Consider the following 27,087-nt stretch of genomic DNA (forward strand, 5'->3'; position numbering starts at 1 on the left):
CCCGGAGCAGAGACAGAGACACAAAATGAGAGCCTGGCAGCTCTGGTCCATTCCCAGCATTGCTGCTGACTCCCAGTAATTGGGGAAAAAAACTATCAGTGATCCCCAGCAATCCCTATTTCTGAAATGAATTTAACTGTACTCATTTGTTTTAGCAACATTCATTAAGGAAGGAAACAAAGTAATGCCAGATAAATAGTCGGTACTCTCTGACCTTACCATTAACTTCTTCCACATTTGTATGAAAGCAGGTAGTCTGCAAAGTAAATTCACACCTGATTTTGTGCATCTGTGTCCTTTGCGGTGCCCATTCCTATGGGAGAGGAGAAGATGAAAAACAATACTCGAATCCAACAGTTTTCCCTGTGTATTTGGAGGGGAGATGCAGAATGCGGGATGGCAGGTCAAAGAGAATATAAGATTGCATTACAATACAGCGGTGTCTGCATTTGAAAGCATTTCACTAACGTGTTGTTATCCAGAGTTTTCCCTTTCAACATTTCTTGTAGGAGGTGAATTTTCCAGTTGGTTTGACTTTGCTGTCAAAAAAGTCAAGCTAATTTTTTTTCTTTCTTCTGATTAAGTGAATAAAATGTTAAGAGTAATTAAGCCAAGGATCTGTGGGGTTTTTTTTTCCCTCTTTAGTTTCTAACCTAATAAACAAACTGCTTGTACCCATCTTCATAGAGAGATTTCAAAACCACTACTGAAAGTATACTGTAAAAACACCCTTTCTCACTTGAGAGACAAAATCGCTTTGATGACCCTCAAACCTCGTGTGTTAAACTCACAAGCAGAAATCATGTTTTTCATTATTCCTGTTACCTCAAGGTTACTTCAGGGCTAAGGTTTCCTGTGAAGATCAAACAAGAGTTGTGTTGTTTTTTTTCTATCCTGTCTTGCACATCCTCACTTATGTCCAGATTATGCCCTCTGAAGGTACTAAGCGGCAGTCTCTGTGGCCTTGGAGCTGGAGGGAGGATTGTTTGGTGTTTTAAAGGCTCTGATCAGCAGACCAAGAGAAATCTGGTTCTTTTCTCGTTTCTGGCTCTGTAACCTTGGAAAAGTCAGTATGTCTGCGCCAATGTTCCCCGGCTGCAGAGGGCAAGGGGATGCTATTTCCTTGCAGCATAGGTCCTTTGAAGATGAACTTGCTCTTGGAAATTGATAATAAGCATCAGAAAATACATATGTTGATCAGGTTCCCTGCATGTGCCCTGAGTGGGGATGTTTTCCTGCCGTTGCCCTGTCCTGGATATCTACCATGCTTATGGGCAGTCTGTGCTCATCGCTGTGTGTACCTTGTTAGCGGCTGCTTTAGGAAACTTTTGCTTCTCCCTCCACTTTTTCCCCAGCTGTTGAATAGGGCTGATGACATACAAGAGAGTTCTGCACGCTTCTCTCATGCTTGAGGGTGGTCTTGCCCAGCCTGACTTAGTACTTTGGAGTTTTCAATCCCCTTTTTAGGGAGAAAGGAGTTGTTTTAGAGCTCTAATGTTACATTTTTTCCAATATTTATTTTCTGCAAATGTTCATGTTCCCGATGAACTTCTTTTTGAAATGTTTTGCTGGAGCCTTATCCACATAGTCTGATCATATGTGCCCCAGATATAAACAGGAAGAAAAGGTTTCCAGTTCCATCTGCTGCAGTCTAGAACAATTTTATCCACCATTTGCTGAGGGAAAGCAATTCTGATTTAAAGGGCATGTAAGCTGTGTTATTAGTCTGATAGGATAATGTATTACATTCTTTTTTCCTGGTGGTTGTTTAAACCTGACCTGAAAGTAAGTGCAATGCAAGAGCTGTAAGTAAAGATGTAAAGAAACTGAAAAAAAAAAGAAAAAGAAAAAAAGCTCAGAGCTGGAATTTACATTAATAGCATAAACTGAGCACCTGGATAGTTGGTTAAAATCCCTCCAGAATGAATCTTTGACCAAACACCCAGCCAGCTCTTTTCCAGCAACTTTGAGCAGAGGTAAATGGGAAACCCAACAAAACAAAAAACAAAAGAACACCCAGCCAATTCATGGATGCAACTGCTTCAGGGGGACCCCAATTCCTTTACCACTTGGTAACAGTGTAGACCGTCCAAGTGGCTCCTACTGCTGGCCAGCCAGCTGGAGCACTCTCTCCTTAAGCTTGGCTGCCGACAGGCGTACCTCTGTAAATTTGGTGTTGGTAGCAATGGATTCCGGCAGAAGGAGCTCAGGGTTGTGTCAGGGTCAGCAGCTGGCCTGTGGATTTCAGTAGGTATTAACTGGATAAAGGCACAGCATCTAGCACCTGAATTTTAATTCTCCTGAGCCCGTTGAATCCTTTGTTACTCACTTATCGTTCCTAAACATGGATGGCATTTGCTGGATGTGTTTGCCTTTACTTTAAGTTTCCTATTTTGAGTTGTGTTTTACTCTTTTGTAGCAGCTGGAAGTGCCCAGCTATAGCTGGCACGTGGCAGTGACCCACTGTGTGTAATGCTGAGAGCCAGAACCGTGAGGATATGGGTTGGAGGTACCGGTACCGCCAGCCTTTGTGACCCCCTCCCAGAAAGCACCAAGGCGTGCTGAGAGGCACGCTGAGAGTGATGTTTCTTGCAAGAAACCACCAGAGGAAACCTGTTTAATTTTAGAAAATGAACGTACTTTTGAAACTGAAAGCAAACAGGGAGCTTCCACCGGAGACAAAACCAAAAGTGCATCTAAAAAGTTACAGTCGTCACGTATCCATTTGTCTGTCCGTTCCTAATTTAGGAGCAGTTTCTTGCCAGAAAGGACCCTGTTAGAGGCAGGGCCGCACGGAGCCCCGCTGCCGAAGCACAATGCCAGGCAGTGAGGAGGGGCGGCCGTGCTTCGCTGTCGGCCCCCGGGGGACGGCTGTGAAGGAAGGAAGCAGATCACAGTGTGTGAAGTCTGAGAAGTGACAGCGTTTTGCACTCAAGGCAACTGCACGAGGTTACCTGAGGACAGTGTCTGGCTCTGCTAGCTGATTGCTTTGAGCCTTCAAAAATCCAGTTAATGGGGGCACCTCTGAAGCAAACCAGATATCCCGTTTTACCGTGCAGTCCCTGTTGAGAAGAGTATAATTTTACATTAATTACACCGGATAAGTAAGAATTTGTTATGTTCCGACTTGATCCAGTAAATTCCCATTTAACCCAGTTGTCCCTATTAAGTGTGTCAGCTCTCCTTTCAAAAGCTCCACTGTGCAAAGACAAATTAGTGTATTAATGTGAAAATGCGCACTTTAAGACAACAAAAATTAGGAAACCCTTATCCTTCCTTTTCAGAAAGAATTATTTATTATGGAACATTACAACGAACTCTGCTTACAGTTGTTTATAAAAATCAAATTTATTTTTTCTTCACGCTTTTTATTTCCTCACTTCTAAGCCTTAACAGAATTCCAACTTGTCACTTTCGTTTTCATTAATGTACTTTCATTTTCTCTAATGTACTTTCATTTTGTCTAAAGTTGATTTAAAGTTTCATTTTCAGATTCTCACATAAATATTGAAGGGAAAAAAATGACCTGGAAGTACCTCCTAAGACTCATCTACTCTTTTCTGCTCTCCTTAAATTATACATAGAGTATACCAGACAATAGCCAGATCTAATTCTGAACTACTTTGTCAGTTTAAGTTCAAGCCTTGGGGAGAGCCATCCGTTTATCTTGCACGTAGATAGTACGTAACTCCATTCAACCAAAACTGAGTGTATTTTTCAAGACCTTCCCATTGGAGCACAGGTCCATTGCTATCCTATTGAAACCAAGAAAAGCTGTCTTTTATTCTGCCCTTGGATAAGTGATAGGTCCTAAGTGGACACCTAGAAATTCTCCTGCTTTTAGGAGGATTAACCATCAAGTGTATTATGCTTTTAGAATTTTCACAGGAAAGTCAGGCTTAGGGAAGAACAGAGCAGTGGAGTTTTAGTGTTTTGTGTGTGTGTGTGTTTGATTATTTTTAACCTTTCACATGCTATTTGTTTTGTCATCCTATTTCACTTTTGTTAAATGGTGTCTTGCGTGCAGAAGGTGGTCTCGGAGCTCAAAGATCTCCTTGCAGTTTGGCAGGTGGGTTTGGAGAGGAAAGTTAAATAATTTCTGATGTGAAATAACAGTCAGTTTGGGACGTGGCACTTTGAGATATGCGTACAATAATCTCAGAGAAGTCTGGATTGCTTTAGCACGTTATTCACTTGTTGCTCTTTAGCGTCTGATACATGGGGTACACGCAAAATAAATGCATTATACGCACAAAATAAATGCATTTTATTAAGAATGTTTGATAGCTCTGGTGCTGTTCTTGCTCAGAATGTGATATTTTAGAGTGCATGTTTGTATGCAAGGAATTATTGTTGCATTTTGTCATGTGATGGTTAGAATACGGGGAAAATGTGTTTCTGCAATATCACCGCAACATATAAAACACACGTGGTAATTCTAAATGTAGTAAAGTGTCCATGACATGATGTTAATCGTCAGTCTTTGGCTCACCAGTTGTTTTCACTCATGTAAGAAGTAACCAGACCCAAACTGACTCTGAAAGGTGATCCATTTCTATCTTAAAATGGATTTAAATGGAATCTTTCTGATGCCAGTCGGTCCCAAGTGGGTCATTTAATTTTTTTTCCTGCTGCTCTCTACCAGCGTGTTCTTGTTTTGTATTTCAGAACCTGGATTTTCATTTAGCAATTAATGTGGGTGATTCAAGTCACTCCTTCTGTATTTTATTAATTTTTTGCCAAATATAGTAGGCTGTTTCTCAGCCTACTGTTGATTGAGCAGAATGGGGCTTGCCTACACAAAATTTCTTAGGAAATACAAATTGCACATCCAGATTTTTAACTACACCCACTCCCCCCATTATTGCAAGGTGTTAATCTAGTTGTATGATGCTGCCTGCACAGATGCATACCCTCCTTAAAAATAGGTTATGTGCCTAAATCTTTGAGAGAACTAGAATACTGAATTTTTCTAGGTCTTGGTGCTCGCCAAATATTTAGCTCTTGTGATTTTTGTAACAGTTTTTGTGAAGGCTTTTCCATGCTTTTAAAAGGTGCTTTTAGTAATTAGTTTAATCCTGAAGTGCAGCCGAGTTCTTTCACAGCAGAAGCAACTCCTAATTTTAAAAGTGATTTTAAATTTACACATATCCATTTTAACGGTACGTTTGACTCGAGTACTTCTTATCCAGAAATCTACCCTGGAGAAAATGTTTTTAATCAGGTTAAAATGGAGGCAAGATAGGAAAAAAAAAGAGAGAATATGTTTGCTGTGGCTTGACTGCAGCAGTGCTAATGAGCTCTGCTCTAATACATGGAGGAACATATGGCCCCCATCTGAATACAAACTGGACACAAAGCAGTAATTCAGCTGAGATGTCCTGAATATTGTAAACTGGGTGAATGTGGTTGAAGGTGTTTATAAACGGTGGCTGAATCCCACACACTGACTCACTGCCTTCTAATGTCCGGGGCTCAAGGTGCTGTTTGTAAGAGTATAGAAAATGGCCAGAAGAGGGAATTCTTAATTAATGCTAACAAAATAGCTAACTGAAGTGTTATGTTATGAAGAAAAGACTTCTTGTGCTCATGACGCAGCAAGAGACGGATTATGGAGAGGGCGAGTTAGGAGAAGAAAAATCACAGGACAAGCAAATTGAGTATTTACTGGCAAATAATTGCTCTCTTAAGCTGTGGCTCTCTTCCTAAATTCTTGGCATTCCTGAGCACCAGAACTGTATTTTTTAAAATGCATCGTTACAGAGCAGATGCAAAAAAACCCTCAAAGGCTGGTATAACAGGCTTGTGCAGGTAAGACTGTGTGTTACTGCCTCTATTTCTTCTGAAGCTTTAGACTGACCGTTGCTTACGGACAGAATGCTGCTTTTTTTCTGTTCTGAAGGAACTGATATTTTAGTTTCACAGCTATATTCTGTCTGAAAGTTAGGGAACTGGAGATAGTCCTCTAGGTTGCAGTGCATGCTTTTGTGTCAGCTCAGATGTTCCGATGTGCATGAAAACAAAACAAGCTTTTAGGAGTCCAGTTTTATTTAGTTTAATTGGGTTCTGGCTTTTCTAGAAGTGCCTCTACTTAAAAAAATCTATGCAGCGATTGCATGTGGGCAGAAACATGCCTCTGTGTGCTTGCATTTCTTGGTACGGTTTGATTTCCACAAAGGAAGATTTTGGGAGATTGTATAGGGACAGAACTTTTCCAAAACAACTCTCAGAGTCTGCCCACATCCATATGTATTCCCTAGGTGTGGCTCTCCAAGGAAGTGAGATTTCTGGAAACTCCTCTGTTTGCATACCTGTCTCCGATTCCTTTAATCTTTTGAATATAGACACTTACAGCCAACTTTGATGGGAAAAAGTGGCCAAGGTACCGAAGCTTCAAAATGCTTTCTGGAAGTGGGCAGCTCTTTAAAGGAGAAAAACTCTTTTAATGATACCACTGAGGGAAAGGCTGCCTCACCATTTTACCCAAAATTATGCATCAGAGACCCCGCATGGACAGAAATCCATATAAGACAGCAGGTACTTTTGGCTCCCTGTGAATTGGCTCAACTTCATGGAGAATTTGATTTTTTGTTTATTCCACATGCAAACTTCATTTTGTGGTACTGAAAAGATCTGTTAGCCTGTCCTGTGGAGATCTGTAGTTAAGAATACTCTGTCTTAAATGGTTCTTTTTCACATCTTAATCACCAAATAACAAGACAGTATCATTAGCATGTTTTGTCATGCCTACAAACTGTTCTTCCTTTCTGCCCCCACTTCATGATGCACATTAAAAGCAATGGCCAAAACCATCTCACTTTCCACAAGTAAATAAAAGTAGTGTGTCCCCATGAAGAGTATAAATGTATTCTGTTTTACAGAGATTGGATTTTGGTTGTACCAGCCCTGTCGTATGGGGTATCCCAGCTGAACACTTGACTGATGAGCTTTCAGACCCCACTCTAGAAAGCCACCCAGTAAGCATTACAGAACCCAATATCTGGTCCTTCAAGAACAAATTGCTGAGTTCCTAGTGATTAGTAATAGTGATTTAACCTCTCCCACGGGGGCGGTTTCTCCTTAGAATGTATCAAACTGAAGTTGGCTTATGTCTTTAAACACAGGCAGCTCTCAGTCCTCATACCTTATTGTACCACAATTGTGGATATTCTGTTTATTGACTACTATGCCACTTATTTCTGTAATTATGTTTATAATGATTGTAATGGTTCTTTATTATTGTTATTAATATTATGGCAATAATTAGTACTTTTTAAACTCTCAAAACCTCTTGGCCCTTGTGATGTCTTCGTGCAGAGTCCTGCAAGTTAATTATATAGTATGTGGATAAAAAAATAATAATCCTTTTATTGGTTTTAATGTTCTGTCTTTTAGTTTTAATGACTGTCCCTTCTTTTCTTGGGAGGTCAGATTTATTTTATTTTCTCTGCGCAGTTACATTTATATCACATCTCCTATATTCAGTCTTTTTCATTTTCTCTGTCAGTTTGAAGATATCTAAACTTTTTGCATATGGAAAGCTCTTGGGGGTTTTAATGAGTCTTTTTACTCTCTGAACCCTTTTTGTTTCTTTTACATCATATTTGAGGCAAGGTGATCAGGGTTGACAGCGAAATCCGGAGGGACGGCATAACACTAACTTACGTATCAGCATTTACAGTGTTCTTGAAAGAATTTCCTTTGGAGCACCAGTCTGTGTGAGGTGCTGAGTGATCCTCACAATTGCTGTTTCCTATGTCTGAGCTGAGTGCTGTGAAATCATCATGTGTTGTGAGATGAAAGCGGTGTGAGTTATTTCTTTATCTCCAGTATTGGGAAAGGCTAGCGAGAGAATCCTGTGAAAAGTTTTTCAAAGTCAAAAGGGAGATATGTGGAGAAGGATCATTGTACCTTGTGTATTGTAAACTGGAAGGATTCCACAAGATGGTGATGGCTGACATCAAAAGGAAGTACAGCTTGTTCTGTGGCTTCTAGACCATCTGCAACTGACGTGGAAGAGATGAGAGGATGCCAAACAATAGCACAATTGTGATATAGTGGAAGTATGAATCAGGCATTGGTCTACCCTTCCTGGAAAACAGAGTCTAAGCCTGGGACTGTTCCTAGGAAGGCACACAGAGTCTTCATTTGTTTGAAAGAGATAAATTTTAGGCACTAATTCAAGACCAACAATCGCATTAACATGTCTGGATCAAGCTATTTCCAGTTTTGATTGTCAACTTTTATCTTTTTGTTTCTGCAGATTTATAGAGGCATGTTATAGAAATATGTATTAAGAAGTCCCTGGGTCCTAGGAGAACATATCAAGTTGACTCTGGCTAGAAGCAAGTGAGTTTTATTCCTGTTTCTTTCAGTTCATTCACCCCTTTTCCATTCACTTCTTGTCACGTACTGCTTTCACCTAATTTTCTTTTCCTTATTAAAAAAAGTTCTGACTGACCTGGTACACTTTAATATGATATAGATGATCATCATGAAGGTGATAAAGCATACTACAGTGCCTTCTCTCTTGTCCAAGAGATAACATAGGTTTCAAAAAGCAGATGGCTGACTAGAGAGCCCTGAGATATCAAAGACCTAACAGGTGCAGATACCAATTCAGCTTCTGCAATGCAAGGAATTTGTATTTCTCATAAAAATCAGGAAAAAAAAAACAACCAACCAACCAACCAAACAAACAAACAAAAAATCCCAAAAAACAGTGAAAGAGTGAACTCAAAGTGTCCAAATACATACATTTTAAAATATTATTTATGGTAGATGATGCATTTGTATGCCAGAAGTAGCAATCCATTGCTTAGAAGGTAAGTTTTGTAGCTAAAGCAAAGTGCTGAAAGGTAGAGACTACATTGAATTCTTGTGGTCATTGACCAGCTGAGTAACTTGCAGAACACTCCCAGTGTCTGTTTCTTGCACCAAAGCAAAACTCTCTATAGGAAAAGGTGTTTTGCTGCTGAAATGCTAGATACTGAAGTGGCTCAAAATGTGTTTCCAAAATGTATTTAATGTATCAAGAAAAACAGCACATGTAGGTCATTAGGAGAAATCACACCACTACCAATATCTCTTTCTATTCCTCTCCCCTCTTTCTTACATGTTTAATATGGGATTATCACAAAATATAGCCAGTGGCTACAGTTGGTTAAGGAGCTATGTGCACACTTTTTCAATTCTTTGTATTTTGACAGTCATGGTCTTCTCTGAGCTATCGATAACTTCAGATGCAGTTTATTTGCATGTTTGTTCATACTACCATAAATCCTGCTTTGGAATGAAAATGGCTGAGGAATCTAAATGCGTCATTACTAATAATATAATTATTAAAGTCATTAGGCTTTAATTTTGTGATTTTAAGCTTGAGCAGTCCAACTGAAATCTGTGGTGCGTGCTTATTGAATCAGTGCCATAGTGCAGGACTGGGAGACCTTCGTTGTCAAAGGTGGCTTTAAACACACTGAATCCTGGGATACCAGGGCACTTTGAAGTGGTTTTGCTTTTCCATAGACATCAGTAGGGTTATCCATGCAAAAGCAAGTAGTTTATACAAGATGACAAAATGACTCTTAGGTTGGTGGTGGAGAAAAAGATAAAGGTCTTAACTACTGACTTTCTGGTATGAGTACTAGAAAATAAGGTCTTTTAATTCACAGCAAAAATAAGGTGAGGGAAACCAAGAAGATAACTATTCAGAATTTTGGCTAGTAATAAGAAATTAGGATAGGGCAAATAATGAACACGAGCCTTACTGCCCTGGCACTGAAGCCTTTACATTTTAGATTGCAGTGAAAGTGTTTCTATATTTGGTCTATTAGAAAAAAAAAATCACAGTAATTCCGGTCACATTTTTAAAAGCTATGAATACAGGTATGAGAGAGTATTATAGATAAATTATCTGATAAGGAAGTTTTTCCCAGACTTACAAAATCTGTATTATGTCATATCCACAGTTTTTCCATAAAAAGATTTTTCCACTAGTCGTCAGCTTGGAACAGCATTTATAGAAGTTGGAAAAACAAGTCATGATACTTATAAAAAACACTGTGAAAAGTTAAAATGAAAGCTTCCTGAGGAGTTGATAGAAAAGAAAGTAATGGGGAGATTTTTTCTGCTTTTGTGTAAAAGGTGGGAGTGTTGACTGGAGATTACTATAGCCAACTGCAAATATATGAAACTGTTAGAGAAAAGATTTCTCTCCTGTTCCTATTTTCAGACAAATTACCTTCGTGGTCCTGGTCCTTTGGTTCCACGCAATTATCGACTGAGCTGAAGGAGATCTCCCTATAGCTGTGAGTAGTAATGAGGCTTTAGCATTTCTTTGCACACTGCTGCCGGAGAGTGAACCCTCTCTCCAGAAGGCTCACCTTTTCATTACCAAGGTGTCATTTCTTTTCTGCATATTTAAAGCACTGCTTGTGTTACTATACAATCCCTTCACTGTGGAGTAACTGAAAATTCAAGCTGACATAAGTACCAGCAAGCTTTTTTAACCTTGGAAGTGAAAGGTGGCCATTGACAGGCAGGAGCTTTGAAAGACAGGAGAAGAATGGATTCGTTTTGGATTGTAGTCAGAATGTTGTATAAAGGATGCGAAAAACTCAGAGGGATGCCACAAACACCCTATTAGGGAGATATCAGTGACAGAATGAGAGCTACTGCCCGAAACTGCTTGAGTTTTGACAGCATTATGTGATGACATCTGAGGTGTAAGTAGATGCCAGGCAGCGACAGTGTCTTTTGATGAAGTCATTTATTCATTTGACACTGATTTTTCCCTTGTACCATTGCATGTACTCTCCTGTGACATGGAATTGAGGTGATCTCGTGAAATTCCGAGAAAAGCAGAAATTAGGTAGACAAAATGGATGCCACTACCAAGGAAACTCTACTCAATACTCTTAGAAGTATTGGATACGGTGACATGAGTCAGTCCTCACCACACAGCACTTCAAGGGAAATGGATAAATGGTGACTGGGCACAACTCACAGCTCTGTGTGCTGTGAGGAGGTGATACCATGTGGCATATTTACTTGGGATTTCTGTGCTGGCAGAGAGACCAGGAAGGAAATCTTCTTATGATCAAGCAGTATACTCAAAGCAGCATTGGTTTTATGAATGTGAATGATAGACAGTGGTGAATCAAAGTATATCTGAATCCTATACCAGGTGATTGTGATGGGGCAAATTACAGAGGAATTTATGCGAGGATCTCTGCTGCTATAGCTCAGATGATTTGTCTGTGCTGCTTTTTCCTCTCTTTTCCAAGTTTATTTTGTATCATATATCATTCTTGTAATTGTGTTCTTTGTTGTTTCTCTCCTGACATGCTAAATCCCACAACACAGTCTAGTCTTGATGATTTCCTTCTCTTTCAAAGAGTCCCAAGAGAGAAAAGCAAGGAAGGTAGATGTATTTGACTTTGGAAAATGAGTTGATGCCAGTTGCAAAGGAAAGAAAATATATCACGGGGGTCTGCTAAGGGGAGGGGAATGAAAATATTACTTGTTTGTGACAAAAGATTGTCTTGCAGATTGCTTCAGCTTGATCAGTCTGAAGTCCATGTCTCACTGTTTCCATTACAAAGGCTTTAATGCTCCTGTTTCTTTCGGAAAAGGACTTCATCTATTTTGAATTAAGTCCAAGGCTCCCCAAATGTACTGTTTGCTTTCAGGCTCAAAACATGAGACCTATGCAGTGGCATCTCATTCTAGAGGGGCTAGAAAATGTTACAAGGTTTAGGTCATGGGCCAGGATAGCCAAGGAGTCAGCATGTGAGCAGCTCCATGGCAGCTGAGGATTGTAGAATCCACAGCCTTATGCTGATACAGTGAGCACTACTTCTGCAAGGACTTTGAGTATGGAGATATTTGAGCACAGAACAGGGCCATGGCTTCCTCATGCTCTGGGCAATGGATGCAAGCAATATGCTTAGCAGACAGGAGAACAAGCTGTCAAGCTATGCCTGGCACAAGGACCACAGGATGGGTGAGGAACTGAAGCATTCTGCTGTGCAGGGTGTCTGTTATACGGTGGGTTACTGCAGGGCTGTAATTAGATAAGGAAATCTCAGCCAGAATGAGTGAAACCCAGTAGATCTTTGTTTTTCATAAAGTTTGTCTGGTTTACTCATAGGAAACAGGACTTCAGGACCTGTATTATGAAGGCAGAGTACTGTTCATATAATACCTTCTTGGTATCAAGCCTGTAAGCAGACGCAGTTCATTCCTTCAGAGGATCCCAGTCTGGATTTGTTCACTGGGATTGATCATTACAGAGCTGTAGTACATTAATTCAAGTCCTTAGCAAACAGTGGCTCAGTATCCTCCCCAAGCCTCCCACAGCTTCCTGTTGTGAGAACATCGCTTTCTGCTGTTTTTCCTTTATCTGCTCCTGAGCTGTCCCTAATCCCTTCTGAGCATCAGCCCCTGTTTTTCTGCTCGCAGCAGAAAACTTCTTCAGTGCACACCTGTAGAGCTCATTCTTAACCTGCCATTTTCATAGTAGCACTTTAACCCTGGTGTTAGAATACAGCTATCATCCTGATATATATACATATAGAGGAAGAAAATAAATGCACCTTCTGGAAAGAGAGGATATGATCTCTAAATTAGAGGCAGCCACCCAACATGGTGTGTGATATGTTTTAAAGTTCAAGGTCTTTTTTTCTTTTCTTTTTTAGTGTGTTCAACTATTAGCATCAACTGCTGATGCATTTACCTTAGGCTTTTTTCTTTAGAAATCCTACAACCTTTTTGGAAATTTCCATTCCTCCTCCATTCTGCTTTTAAAAGAAATTTTTGTTTTTTAAAAAAGTGGAAGCAACTCTCATGTAAGATGAGCACATGTGAGTTGTCAGAAGGTAAATTCTTTGTGCTGTAAGCAGGCTTTTTTTTTTTACATGGGATAGCCACTGTGAAATGCAACAGCTCTGAACAACAGTTCACGAGTCAGGAAAAATACAATGAGCTGGAGGTGCTGCAGGTGGTGGCCAGAGGGAAGCAGAAAGAACTTTGGAGAGAGCAGTCCTAGCCAAGATGTTCTGGAGGGGGAGAACACAAAGCAAAAGGGAGCCAAGCCTGTTGTTTATGGGATAACTTGTTTAATTCATATACATTCTGATCTGTCACCAGATCCAGAGATATTTCAACAGTGAAGTATCGCTTTAAGGTTAAAGACTGCAACTAAAGGGGGGAAGACAGAAGTTCTGTTCTTTAGCTAGAAGGTGTGAACTTGGTGAACCATTTATAACATCTGTGTCTCATATTCTTTCTTTCTGAGAAAAGGATAGACACACGTGTGTGCTTCAGAGGGGAGCTGAGGTGCTTCATCCGTTTGGAAATGATTTTTCTCCTTTAGGAGACAGATGCTTTACCTTTCCCATGAAAAGCTGTAAATGTTTCAGAAACAATTAAAGAACCTTCCTGACATCCTCTTGGGTGAGGAAATATGATTGCTGTGGGAAAACTGAGGCAAAAAATCTGTCATGTGAATATTTTATTTTAATAGTTAATGAACAGGGAAAAAGAAAGTGTTACTATAAAACACATGAGCAAGATTGTGGAAAACTTTGGCAGAGAAAGGGACTGAGATAAATTCTGTCTTGATTGACATCTCTTGAAGGTCAAAGTGTCTACCCAGTGTATAAGGCAGTGTTAAATTTGCTCATGGTGTATATATGTAATCAGAAGACGTTGCCTCTTAGTATACTTAATTTCAGAATGCATGTACTGCATAAGGCTTGTTGGTAGAGTAGAATTAAACATATTGGAAAGTGACTACATAAAAAGATAAGCTTTTGGTTTCACGTCAACAATAATATTATTATTTTTTACATGCAAACCTCAAATTATTTTGTGAACAATACCTAATCACCAGATAGCATACCTCTTCAGGAGATCTCCAAAGGTCTTGATCAAAATATACCACACCATTTCAGGGTGTTTGTGCAAAATGGCATTTCCTATTTGGGAATTTGGAAATAGAGGCACAGAGAAATTAAGTAGGTCACACACCCGACAAGTGGCAATTGAGGAAGAAAAAACAGATGTCATGACCTTTTCCTCTTTCTTTAACTCAGAAGATCAGTAGTCTTGCAAGCATGCACACCTGTTTTCAGTTTAAGCTGATTCTTGTTCTTGCAAGGTGTGTGATGCTGCAGACGATCCAGTTGTTTTAATTCCTTCTTCTCAAGAGCCAGGGCATCAAATCAGTTACTCTAGGTTAGTGTCATTTCTTCACTAGGACAAGCCTTCCGTTTTCTATCTCTGCTAGATTACAGACTGAACACATACCAAATAGCATTTTAAAACGTGTTCACATTGTGGCAGATTGTAACTATATGGGTACTTAAGTACCAGTATAAATTGACCAGTTAACTCTAATACCTGTGGCAGTTGCTTTCCCCCACTAGACTTCTGTACAGTTATATCATTGTATTAATGCATCTGTAAGTCAAGCATTATATGAAAGAAAAAGAGAAACTTCAGCTGGTAGATTAAAAATTTATGGTGAGAAAAGACAGGGCCACCCATAAGCATCAGGTATACGCTGACGCTAAGTGATTATTTTAGATTTGTTTGCATGTTTGTTTTTAGCTCAAGCTTTTCAGAAATCGGCAAAGCCTTTATTGGAACTCAATGTGAGGTTTACCAAACACTTAAGCTGAACTATACCAGTACTGAATATTGTGAAAATCTCACTCCTACACATACCCACTTTCACTTTTGTGTTCTTAAATCAGATTTGGGAAGTAAATGAACAGAAACAGGCATTATTACATATCCCAGGAGAGCTAGTGCTTTCCAGGATGCTGTCTGTATTTCAGAATTGCTGTGCTTTTAATTGTCTTGCAGCCCGGCTTGTCTTTGCATCCAGTGGGTTTTCTCTCTGGCCTTGTAAAATCCATAGATTTGTGAAGTATACTAGGTAAGAACCCTTCACCAAGTTAGGAATGGCCTGTGCCTAATATGTGACATGAATAGAAACAAAACTAATTCTGTAAGATTCTCCTGAGAAGGAGGTATGTGAGGAGAACACTGTCAAGCCTTCTGAGGTCTGAAGTCTTAGGCTTGTTTCTTGGATTTAATTCCTTAACCGTGTCACAAGTTTTGGTCTGCTCAGTTCCTCTCCCTGCGCCTCCAATCCTGAAATCATCTAGATTCTCTGTGTTGAATGTTTATGGTTTTCTTTGTCACTTAGAGTCTGAATTATACTTTATTCTGTAGAAGGGAAATTCACTTCCTAGTGGTGTCGACAGCAGAAATATGTGAACTGGCCACTTCTGTTGTGGTCATGATGAGGTCTAGACTGACCACTAACTATATCAAAAGGAGGCTTAAGATGGAGGCTACCAACTGCCCTTTACTCCTAAGAACTAGGCATTTGCACTCTTTGTATCCTGGGAAAGAGAATCATCATTCTGAATGTCATGCTTATTCTCAGCATGATGTGTTTGATGAAGAAGGCACTCAAAGAAAGAATTAAAGCTAGGATGACATCAAAGCAAATGCTTCCATTTTCATTCTCCCTTCCATGGTGAATTAATGTGTGTAAGTAGACTATGGCAGTTTGTTCTAAAAATAAATTCTTCTCTTGCTCCTCAAACTACAGTTCCAACAACATAATCCCCTACTTTGCTTTCTTTGACACACCTTCTCAAATTTGCTGGCCAGCCCATATGGTTGCCTTGATATTTTTGCTTTTCTCTTTTGCATGCTTGATGTTCAGAGCTGTAATAGATAATTGCTGGACCTAGTATCTACTGATATTACATTGTGCTTTGCATGTGATATGAAGGGATGTTACTTCAGTGCACCAAACCTCTCAGAAGACTTTGAGATAAAAAGCTCAAACAGTGTCCCAGCTGAGCACTCAACACAAATAGTGGTGATAGGCATAAGAAAATGGGAAGAAGGAGCTTTTCAGGCAGGAGTCTAAGGAGACAACCTCAGTTTATGTCCTTCTTTAAATGGACAGTATCCTATGCATAACATTTTTTTATTTTTTTTTAAATAATAAATGTGACTGATCATTTTTTCTTCATTTTATATGTTACTTTATCATAACGTGACTTACCCTGTGTGGTGGTGTTCAGCATGCAAACATTGCAGATCAATACAATCCCAAACTCCAGCAAACTGTTCCCCTCAGCCAGACAGTGCTGACTGGACACAGTTGAACAGTCACAACATTGAATTGCATTCAGCTTGTAAAACTACTGGGGAAAATAAAAGTTCTGGAGAGTAAGTGGATGAGATCTGAAGTAACAAGCAAAGTGTGCATAAAAGGGATTTAAGACTCAAATCCCAAGCACATAATGTGGAAGCCAATTGGTAATCAATGGCTTTCTTTTCACGTGTTCAGTGAGGAAACACTTGTTTTCCCAGCTTAATGCATCATGAGGCAAGGTGGACTGCTGTTTGAAGCATATTTTGTGCTTGTGACTTTTTCTCTAGTCTCGGGCAAGTTATTGATTTTGTGTGGTTTTTGATAGCTGGAAACGGTGGCGCTGATTTCTGCCATAAACAGCTTGTAAAGATGTTGATATATTAGGGGACCAGAACACAGTGATCTGAGTAATACATTTGTCTGGTACGTTAGTAACATCTTTGTGAGCTCTACTTGTTTTCTTTCCCAATGAAAATGTACTTGCATACAAACAAAACTACATTTTCAACTTTTATTTCAGTACGTGAACATGAAGACAGAAGAGAGACATGCAGTTGCACAGTTGTGCTAAATATGTCCTCCGCTATTTGTGACAAAATTAGTTTTTGGGGACTCTACTGATTAGAACAAGACACAGAGTTATTACTGAGAATATCAGCCATAGGAGAGAAACATTCTCTGAGCTTTATACCACACTTCCCATTCTTTTGTCAGCTTACATTATAAATAAATAACAAAGCAATTTGACACATGCCCATTGATTAAAAATAAAAGTTGTCAGAGTGAGAGGAGAAAGACAAAAATATGAATTATTAATAACAATATTAAGCAATGCAAAAAAGATGCTTAACATGCAGGAAAGTCCCTGAAAAGTCACTTAGTGAAGGAGAAGAAAAGGACAGCCACAGAGACCATGCCTGCACTTCTTAGCGGCCACTTCCTCACTACCTAGTTTAGCAACTTGGTCCTTGAAGGTCAGGATGGCCATACGAGAAAGAAGGATGGCTCTGTTAATTTGTGTTATCTTGTTTACCTCCTCTCTACTATTTCTAACATGCGCTACTAGGAAGGATGAAGACATCATGTAAGGTATAGAGTAAATTGAAATCGATCATGTTCATGACTGAATTGACCATTCTGTGTTTCTGAGCAATCTTCTTGCCAGCGAGATTTGAACAACTGTTTGATAAAACCAATGCTTTTGCAGCAGAAGCTAGGCTAATTTAAACTCTTCGTAATTTGGTATACCTCAGATACCTGGGATTTAGTCAACAGGTATTTATGCATGCAAGAATATTGTTACTGCTAGTTGTAGTCGGTGTTCCGTGTATAGTGTATTGCCCCAGTTGATATATCAAACACTAGCTGGAGTAACTATGCAGTTCTTTTCCCACCTTCTGTTGCTTACTTTGGTTGCAGCTATTTTGATGCTTTCATTTACCAGGCCATTCTGAATGGTTACTGGGTATATTGACCATGATAGCAATACTTAATTTTCTATCTATGGAGATAAGATTTCTTTTTATTTCACTAAAGAGGAAAGGAAGAATAAGTATACTTGCAAAGAGCAAGAAAGACAACTACACGACTTCTCTGAAAACCGCAGGATCTCACATAGTGACAGTCCTAAGTCCTAAGCTTGCTGAAAAATGACTGTGCTCTGAGCAAATAATAATGCATGCTATTGCAATAGAAAAGCTAATCAGAAAGTTTTCCTGGTCAGGTAGAACCAAAGGTCCTATTGTCGTTAAAATGATGGCGTTTGTAGTGGAGCATCGTATATTTCACTTCTTCATGTCCAGTCTGAAGATTGCATTATGTGTAACTGGAGAATGATATCATAAAGAAAATGACTGCAGGAGTAGTAAAGCTCCTGGTCTGTGTTTATGATGTTAATGTTTTAAGTTAACAAACTGTTAATGAATTCACAAGGTGATCTTCTATTTATTGTGCTTTAACTCTGGAAAGCTCCCTTTTAAGCAAGCATCTTTGGTTCAAGTAAGGGCTAAGCACTTGTAGCTTTTATGGGTTTCATTAAGAGTCAGAAATGCTCAGAGCTTCTGAAAATGAGGTCAAATGATCTTCTTCCTGGCATTTAGTTGCCTATGGTGCAGGTACCTCCATCTCATCTCCTTATTTCAACTTCAGTTGCAGCTAGCTGGAGAATAGTAGGTACTTAGAGGTGTGATTCACCCGATCACAATGAAAGGCATCTGAATTACTCTTGTGTAAATGCCCACTTCTGTTCATATACTGTGAAGAAAATCTGGATGAAGCAGTTAAAAAATTAACCATGATTCTTCTGTGTGTGTGCCTTGAGCTGAATAACTGAAGTTAGGGAGTTGTTCTAGAAATGTTAGACTCGACTTTTCTGGTTCTGTCTGTAAAATGGGGGCACTGCTTTGTTTTTTATGCTGTGAGAAAATCACAGAATTGCAGACACAGTTTGAGCTGGAAAGGACTTCAAAGACCTTCTAGTCACAGTCCACCTCCCACTAGAGCAGGTTGTCCAAAGCCTCATCCAGTCTGGCTTTGAACACCTCCAGAGGTGAGGCATCCACAGCTTCTCTAGGTATCCTATGCCAGTGCCTCTCAACCCTCTGTGTAAAGAATTTCTTCGTAATGTACAGTTGCTTCTCTACAGGACTGTTCTCAATGCATTGTCTCCCAGCCCATATTTGTGCTTGGGATTTTCCCTACCCAGGAGCAGGACCTCACACTTGGCTTTCTTGAACCTCATAAGGCTCTCACAGGCCCACTTCAAGCTTACCGAGGTCCATCTCAGTGACATCCCTTCCTTCCATCATGTCAATTGCACCACTCAGCTTGCTGTCATCTGCAAACATGCTGAGGGTGCACTCAGTTCCCCTGTTCATGTCACCAGTAAAGCTGCTGATTAGTACTGGTAAGATGGACTTCTCTTATTAGGTACACTGTGTATAAGGGTAAGAGTTCTTATTAGCTCCTAAGCGGTTCACGTTTATGTTTTGTGATCTCTTTCTACTTTTACATGTAGTATGAGTAAACATTAGCACTGAGTGATTGTGTCAGTTGGTCTAAGCATGAGTACCATACACTGTTGCTAAATTTGGCTTTATATGAATTATTGGTCTCACTTAAATAATTAGTATTTCTAATTTGCTAGATCTGTTCCTCAGGGTTTTGGTGAATGTTAATTTGTACATTAAAAGACTGTTACTGGTTTGGAAAAGTTACACAAACCAATATTTGCGTAGCAGAGCCCAAGCACAGAACACACTGAATGAAACAGAATGGCTTCTGTGGCAGGAGTAAGGTGATGGAGAAGGAAACAGCCATCCTTTCTCACATGTACCCAGAACTGTAGCTGAAGTCAAATAAAGATGTGTAAAGAGATACTAGCCCACTATGCCCAGCTCTCCTGGGACTGAAAGGCTATCATTTCATAAATCTATTGGTACCATATTTAGCCTTATTCTAAAATCTATTTCAAATGTCTGCAAGGAAATCTTTAGATGTTTGAAGAATTTTGTCCTCTGATGAGGAGATTCTTAAAAAAAATGAGTAGGCTTTAAAATTAAGCAAAGAGAGTTAAGAGAAGCTTTGATAAGGAATTTTAAGAATCTGGGAGAAAGCACTTTAATAATACTGTTATAGTAATTTTCATCAGTCTTACTACACCCATGTGCAGTATTTCTGCTCTGTAAACTGAAGCATATTTATTTAAATGATTTGCCAAATATCCTATCATGGGTAAGTGGCAAGCTGCAAATGGAACCCAGGAGTCCTAATTTGATTTCTTGTTGAATTCAAAGACAGTATTCAAAGCCTCTGGAAGAAAAACACTCAAGAATTCAACAGTAACACTCTGCGTGAGTAGTCTCCCGTTTCAATAAATGTGTGGTTATGATATGTCTGCGCTTCACTGACCAAGGTCCCTGAGGTTGCTTTCAATCCAAACCCATGTCTCCTTTGTGGGTGCACATTGCACTACCAGATCCTTCACTGCTCTGAACCAAAAGTCTTGTTCTTAATGGACATACTGGGGAAAATACAGCCATCTAAAAACATCACCATTGCCAGTGAAAAAAAGCAAGTATGGGTGAAATAAAATCTGTAGAGTCATATGAATGCAAGCTGCAGCATGAATCCTTCTATCTGTGCTGGTTTTTTTTTGGTTTTATTGTGTTTTTTTGTTTGTTTGTTTGTTTTTAGAGAAGTGAAGATCAGACAGCAGAGGACATTATTTATCTCAAAACCCTGTTCTATCTATTTCCCATCTCTGTGAGATCTTGAATAAATGCAGATGAATCTCTGTATTTTTATATATGTATCTTGAATTTGACAGCACACTGGATGAGCTTTACAGAGAGGTATTTCAGTAGGATGCTATGGAGAGGAGGCTCTTCCCATCAGCTTGTCTTCCCAGTATTTTTTGCAGTGCGTGAGGACAAAAGGTGAGAGCAAGAGCAAATAACCACCTTAGAAAATCTCAGTAAACATTTAAACATTTGAAATCAGTAGGTTAAGTTGGCTGGTGAAAAAGTCTGGTGTAGATCTAGTCCATAAAATTCAACCTCATAATCTTGAAAGGAAAATTCAGGATCCAGGGGAGAGTCAGCTTGATTTGCACAGTCAGGACTTTTGTTTGTGAACTTCTGTCAGGACTGATCTCTGTATTTATATAAAATATAAAACTGTTGTTCTTCCTTAGAATTCCAGTTTATGCCAGAGTCAGAAGAAATGCTGTATGTTACAGCCAGTTTACTTTGCAGAGATAGACTATGAATTTCCTCAGCCAAGACATGGAGAGCATAAAGTGGAATTCTGTGAGCAGTTTCTCATTAATATCTAATTTTGTGTTTATTTGTCCAGAAACAGAAGGAATTTGATTTTTTTACATTTGTACTGAGAATAAGAAGGTCTGAAGGTGATAGAAAGGTACGGCTTAATACACATTCACTAGCTTTCTCTACAGTAGGTACTCGGTGCATTTTCTTAAGCACAGATATTTGGTACAACTTGATGCACCTTCTGATGCTGCTTTTCCTAAAAGCCAGGTGTCTCAGGAGTGGCAAGTCATATTTGCTAGTGGTGTCCAAATATGTTGAAGCTGTAAGGCTATTGCAATGGCTCTTGAAAGCTACATTTAAGCAAAAAAGAAAACTGCATATTTGTAACCACCTCTGGCACATGACTTAGTGATGATAATGCTACCATGCGGTGGTTCAGGAGAAATCCTTTTTCTAGCAGTTATTATAGGTGAACATACAGATGATAGATGTAGACCCATTGATCTCATTAATGATTACTTGATTACATTGGTTGATCCTCTGGCATTTAAGGTCAGCACTTAGGCCAGGATTTTTGCCTATAAATTATCATTCTGTGTATAATATATGCAATGGGCACAATGGACAGTTAAGAATAATTAGTATACAGTTTAACTTAGCTGACACGCGCTGAGTATGTAGTATGAATATGGCTTGAGTTCTCAGATTACCATGCATTTATGCTTACTGTTGGTATAAAAAGAAATCTTGAAGTTAAATTGTTTGGTTTTCTGGGCCTTTTTATTTTTTTTTGAAGATACAATTCTTATTAGAAGCAACACTGTGAAGTATGAATTTTTTTCTTCTGTTTCCTGCACTAGCACTCTCTACAGCTATTTTCTATCATGAAAATAAGCGTAATGACTTTTACAAACTCTTTCCTTTGTCCTTATCGCAGCAAACCTCCCATTGACTTCTGTAACTATTTTACCCATGTAGAGACCAAATCTGGGTTTAGAAAGGTACTTCAGGATTTTATGCTCTATTTAAAGGAACTTGAAAGGATAGACTTCTTTGGTGATGAAATCTGAGGAGCTCTCTGATACTGCCAACTGTTTCTAAACCTTTTCCAGAAAGCAGTCTATACATACTTTCTTCAGAAACCTGTATTTTGTTGATGAACAGGTCTGAAGGATTTTGCTTCATGAAACTTCACCTAGAACCAAACCTGGAGAAAAGAGATTACCAAGATCAGTTTGTTTATTTTATTCTCTGACGTGTTAGTGTTCCATACTGGACAGTTACATTTGCTACCTTTAATATTTGCTTTCATTTGAGCTACCTTGATAAAGACAAAGTTTATGGCCTTTGCTTACACTGTGAAGTGTTTTGATTGTATACAGTGAATTTGGTAAAGACTCTGTTTATTAATTTCATGACTTAATGATTTATTTTCTGGTCAATATCCAGCAGAGGAGATAAGAAGACTGAGGTTAACATCCCCTCTTGTCCTTGGGTCATGGTGTAGACTCTGGCCAACTATTTCTGATGCAGAGGGTTTAATAACTTTGATTAATTTATGATCACAAAGTGCTTGGGGCTCCTGGGATAAAAAGCAAAACAGAAGTGCAAAGCGTTATTCATGGAAAGTATGCTTGACATATTTAGTATACTATATTAAATATCATTTGGGGTTGAGTACATTACAAGAGTGCAAGTAACTCAGCTGAAGGTAGTTATGGTGATGTCTGTAATTGAGAGAAACAGGTTCTTAATCAGTGTATCACAGTTACAGCCTTCATGGTAACTTCATGGTTAGGTTTATGGATCAGTTTTATTCATCTAAATAACATATGGTCAAGGAACCGGATGCTTACAAAATCTGAGTTTGGGGAATGTTTGCAGTTACTTCTGGTATTGATGTCTGGGAATTTCTCTTCCTCTCCTATTTGGACTTAACAAGCCTTCAGCTGCCATTTAATTTCAGAGAGCAACACCATTCAACAAAGCATATATTCTCACCCTCTCCTAGGGGTTAGTAGTCGAAGTTTGTGTTTCTTTAGGAGCTCTGTAAAATATAACATGAATTCTGGATCTGTTTACACTGAGACAAATCTTCCTTTGGCTTTTAGTAACACAAGATTTTCCACTGTATCCCAAAGCCAGAATTCAGCATTTTAGGGTCTGCTCCTATGTAGTAGGAAGCACTGATGGAGCACGCTGTGAAATCATGGCTACGTTACAGTACCAACTTTTCTTCAGCTACAAAGCTCTCTTAGTGGAATTTTAGTGTTTATGCATAATGTGAGAACCAGAGGGATGTGCACATCTACATTAATATTTTGCTTTGCTGGCAATGGTTGCAGTTTTAATGAAAGTGTCATAAGACCTGGTGTTTTCCTTAAAAATTCCACTCTTGAAGTAAACAGATAATGTCAAGAACCTCAGTTCTTGTTTGTAAAAGTTTCTAGTCCTCATGATTGGAAAGAAGACACTGAATCATGATCAAAGCATAACACAGAGACTTAGAAATGAGAAAAAATACAAATATAAATATAAAGTCTGATACTTATTAGATTGCTTAAAAAAAATTTAAAAAACATGTTTAGAATTTTCAGGGAGAAAATGGTGAAAGACGGAAGGGAAACAGTATGAGATCAGCATTGGCGGATCTCATTTGCACTTCATTTTGAGTTTGGTCTGAGAAATAGTTTCATGGTCTGAATACCAGCTCTGAAATCCCTGTGCAAGTTGAGTATCAGCAGCATGACCTGGAATAAAATTCACACCTTCACACCTCTATAAAGAACCACAGCATTGAGGTTTTATTGCATATTTTGCTAGCCACTTACACAAAGATTGCTTAAATTATGTACTGTTTGTGCCTGCATCCATTCAAGGAAATCTTTGTGTTACTTATCAGTGTTTCTATTAGTTGACCAAGAGGTGCACTATCATCATTCATTCGTATGGTGTTTCTGCTTCTATGCCTGTTTGCATGGATGGGTTTCCTCTCCACACTCACAGGTACTCGGGCAGTGAAAGCATGAGCTCAAGTAAATTTCAGAAGTGTTATTTTGTTACATTGTGCTGGTTTAATTTTTTAAGCTAAGACTGTATGTATTGGTAAGGGGTATCTACCCATTCAGATGCCAGTTGTTAGGATTGCTGTATGAAAATCTGTGTCCTTTATTGTAAGAGAACAGTACTGTAAGATACCGAGGGTCTTCTGTGGCTTTGAAAGCTATGAAATAGCTTTGAAGATTTAAAATGTGTGTTTATGAATCATGGGGTGTGTTTTTGGTTTTTTGTTTGTTTTTTTTTCTTTCCAGATTCCATTACAAAAATAACAATAACAATAAAACTGCAAATAAAATAGTTCATTTGCCTAGGGAATTGTTTAGTTTGTTATTTGGATTGTAATACTGCCCCAGTTCCCAAACAGAATTAGGGTCTGTTTGTAGTAAATGTTTGAGTAGAAATTAAGAGATTGCCCCTGCTTTCGGTCTTCATAATCTACATGAGAGATTCATACAAATGAGAGGAGACGTTGCTATAGGCAAAATGTCAAAGGACATTTTGGAGATAATCCTGTTGTAGAGATGGGCCAAGCTATTCAGAGGCAGATATGAATCATGCAGACTGTGGTAGGCACAGTACCTGTTCCGTGGATGAAACAAAACAGTATAAACTGAGATTCTTTCCTTTCCTTTTCCTTTCTCCTTCTCCTTTCCTTTTCCCATTCCTTTCCCCTTCCCTTTCCTCTTTTCTTTCCTTCTTTCCTGTGCTTCTTTATTTTTTTTTAAATGCTGAATATCTTAAAGAATTCTGCTGAAAATTTGATTGTCAGAGAGAATATTTCTGATACTCAGCTGACAGTTTTGCATTAAAAAAAATCGTAATGCTGTCAGTAAAAGAAATTTCTTGCAAAACAGAAAGAAAAAGAAACACAAAACCATTCAGCTGCAAATAGATTGTAATTGAATTTTTCACATATATTATATATATATGTATATTTTAATTAGCCTTTGTTGGGGGAAAAGTTGGAACCTAGTAATAATGCCTGTGACTCACCGGTTTCTTTAACTGACATGGTTTGAATACTTGTTGAAAAGAACCTAAAATTGCATATCGGTTTCTAAGGGCAAATGCAATCACCCTCCATACTCTTTTTCAAACGTTTGGCATTCCCAATGGGGAGACCCCCCTAGATCTAACCAGAAACAGTGTTTACTGCAGCAGACTACAGGTGGAGATTATGCCTGGAATTTGAAGTCAAACCCTAACTGTTTTGGAGACGGGAGGGAAAAGTAGCCATTTGTTTGTTTTACATTTGATTATTTTTTCTGTCTCCCAAATAGAACAGTTCCTTGCAGGAGAAAATACAAAGAGAGAGATTCGGTTCTTTTCCCTGCCTTGCTTCCACCTGTAGATAATCTCCTGTGAGTAAATTAGGGCATATGCCAGGAGTGCTGCTTCCCCAGCCAGCAGCATAAGGAAAATGTCTGGCTGTGCAGAGCCAGATTTCCCATCTCTGTGTTTATTAAAGTTAGAAGGAGAAACAAGAGCTTTGGAAACTTAAAAAATGAAATGAAAACAAACAAACAAACAAATGCATCAGGTGGCACTTGATGTTAGGAATTTTAAATCACACTGACACAGAAACAAGGTTTTCAGCTTGTGTTTTCATCCAGTAAATATTATAGCTCCTTGAGAGCTTGAAACTCTTTAGACTTCATTTGCTAGACCACCTTAGAGCAGTTTTGAAGCTACTATCTTTTTCCTAAGATCAGGTGGATGTCTTTGGATCCTGAGGGATAACAGCGAATCTACGGAGAAAATGTGTTGTCTGCCAAATAGTTACGGTGCAGTTTAGGATGAAGGGAGCTGTATGCTAGCAGGCCTTAAATAATAATCTTCATACTGCCACAGACAGACACAGAGTATTTAAATCAATCTGAAATCCTTCCAGCTAAAAATAAAATAAAGGGAATGGTGCGACTTGGTGAATGCGTCTTGACCTCATGCTATTTTTACAAGTCAGACAGATGTGCAGCCCCTGATAAGCTGGTATCCAGGACTAGCTATCGAATCAGAAATCTGTGGACTCACTCTTCAAATCCCAGCACTAATCGCAATGATAAAGAGCTACCTTTCGATTAATCCTGCCCTGGACTTTAGACGAAAGATACTGCAGTTTAATTACTGAGTGAAATCCACTTTGTCTGATCTGCCAGCCTGCACTGTAATGTCATAATATAATCAGCTTCACCCCTGTCTGAAGCTCCAGGGCTGTGAAGTCCAAGGACTTGTTTGATTGGAAGAAATAAAACGATGTTCAAACAACCACCAGCCACAGTGCTGTAATTACCAAAATCTTGTTTGCATCTGTCTGTCATTTTTGCCATTGGTTTTTTATGACACTGAAAGGCAAGGAGAGGTTGTGGTGGATAAGAACAGCAACCTGACAGATGACAAATAAGATGTGGGAGGGTTTGCTTGAAGAAAATAATCATTGTAAAATATTCAGGCTAATTAAACTGGGTCTTTCTTATATATTTCCCATCGGCTTCAGTGACACATGCAGGTTCAAGCAAAGCCAGCCATTGGTACTGTCATCATATAATTAAAACCTGTAACTGATCTGGGATTGTCTCCAGCAGAGGTTCCAGCGAGGGGACAGGACATGTCAGTGAGTGAGAAATACATTTTTATCCATGTGAGAGCTCCAGCAGGGCTGCCAATGTGCGCAGTGTCCCCTAACTCCACCAGCTGCAGGCGCTGGCTATTACTTGAAGGTACCACTTCTTCAGACAGAGGGGTTGCTCCTGGCCTACTGGTAGGAATCACCAAATGAGTCTTGAGCAGATGTAGATCTTGGCTCCCACAGTTCTATGGGGTAGCATTACAAGTTCCACTAGAAACAATGGGAGAGTTCAGGGTGCTTCTGCTCTCTTAGTGTCATGCCTTTCCGTGTCTTTCTCCCTGACCTCCTTTGTTAGGAATGCCTCCAAGGCGTGTCGGGAGCAATTTCTTTTCAGTGAACCATACAGAAGTTCATTACCTGCTTCAGACTTGCTTCACAGTGCTCACCATATACTGATTGGGCAGCAGTAATGTCCTGTTGCCTCTAACCACAGCTGTACTGGT

General features: G+C 39.1%; 1 protein-coding gene across 6 annotated transcripts in view; it reads left to right on the forward strand.

Moving 5' to 3' along the window:
• The window catches only part of ZBTB20 (zinc finger and BTB domain containing 20), a 447,669-nt gene that overhangs the window by 148,811 nt on the left and 271,771 nt on the right, over positions 1–27,087 (forward strand). For 5 of the 6 annotated variants that reach the window (XM_015875890.2, XM_015875884.2, XM_015875917.2 and 2 more), the window contains 2 exons: positions 8,264–8,349; positions 10,232–10,307. The exons of the other annotated variant lie outside the window; for it this stretch is intronic. The gene's annotated coding sequence lies outside the window, so the exon portion shown is untranslated. The remainder of the gene's footprint in view (positions 1–8,263; positions 8,350–10,231; positions 10,308–27,087) is intronic. 6 annotated transcript variants of the gene reach the window in all.

The sequence above is a fragment of the Coturnix japonica genome, chromosome 1 (assembly GCF_001577835.2).
Source record: "Coturnix japonica isolate 7356 chromosome 1, Coturnix japonica 2.1, whole genome shotgun sequence".
Taxonomy (NCBI): domain Eukaryota; kingdom Metazoa; phylum Chordata; class Aves; order Galliformes; family Phasianidae; genus Coturnix; species Coturnix japonica.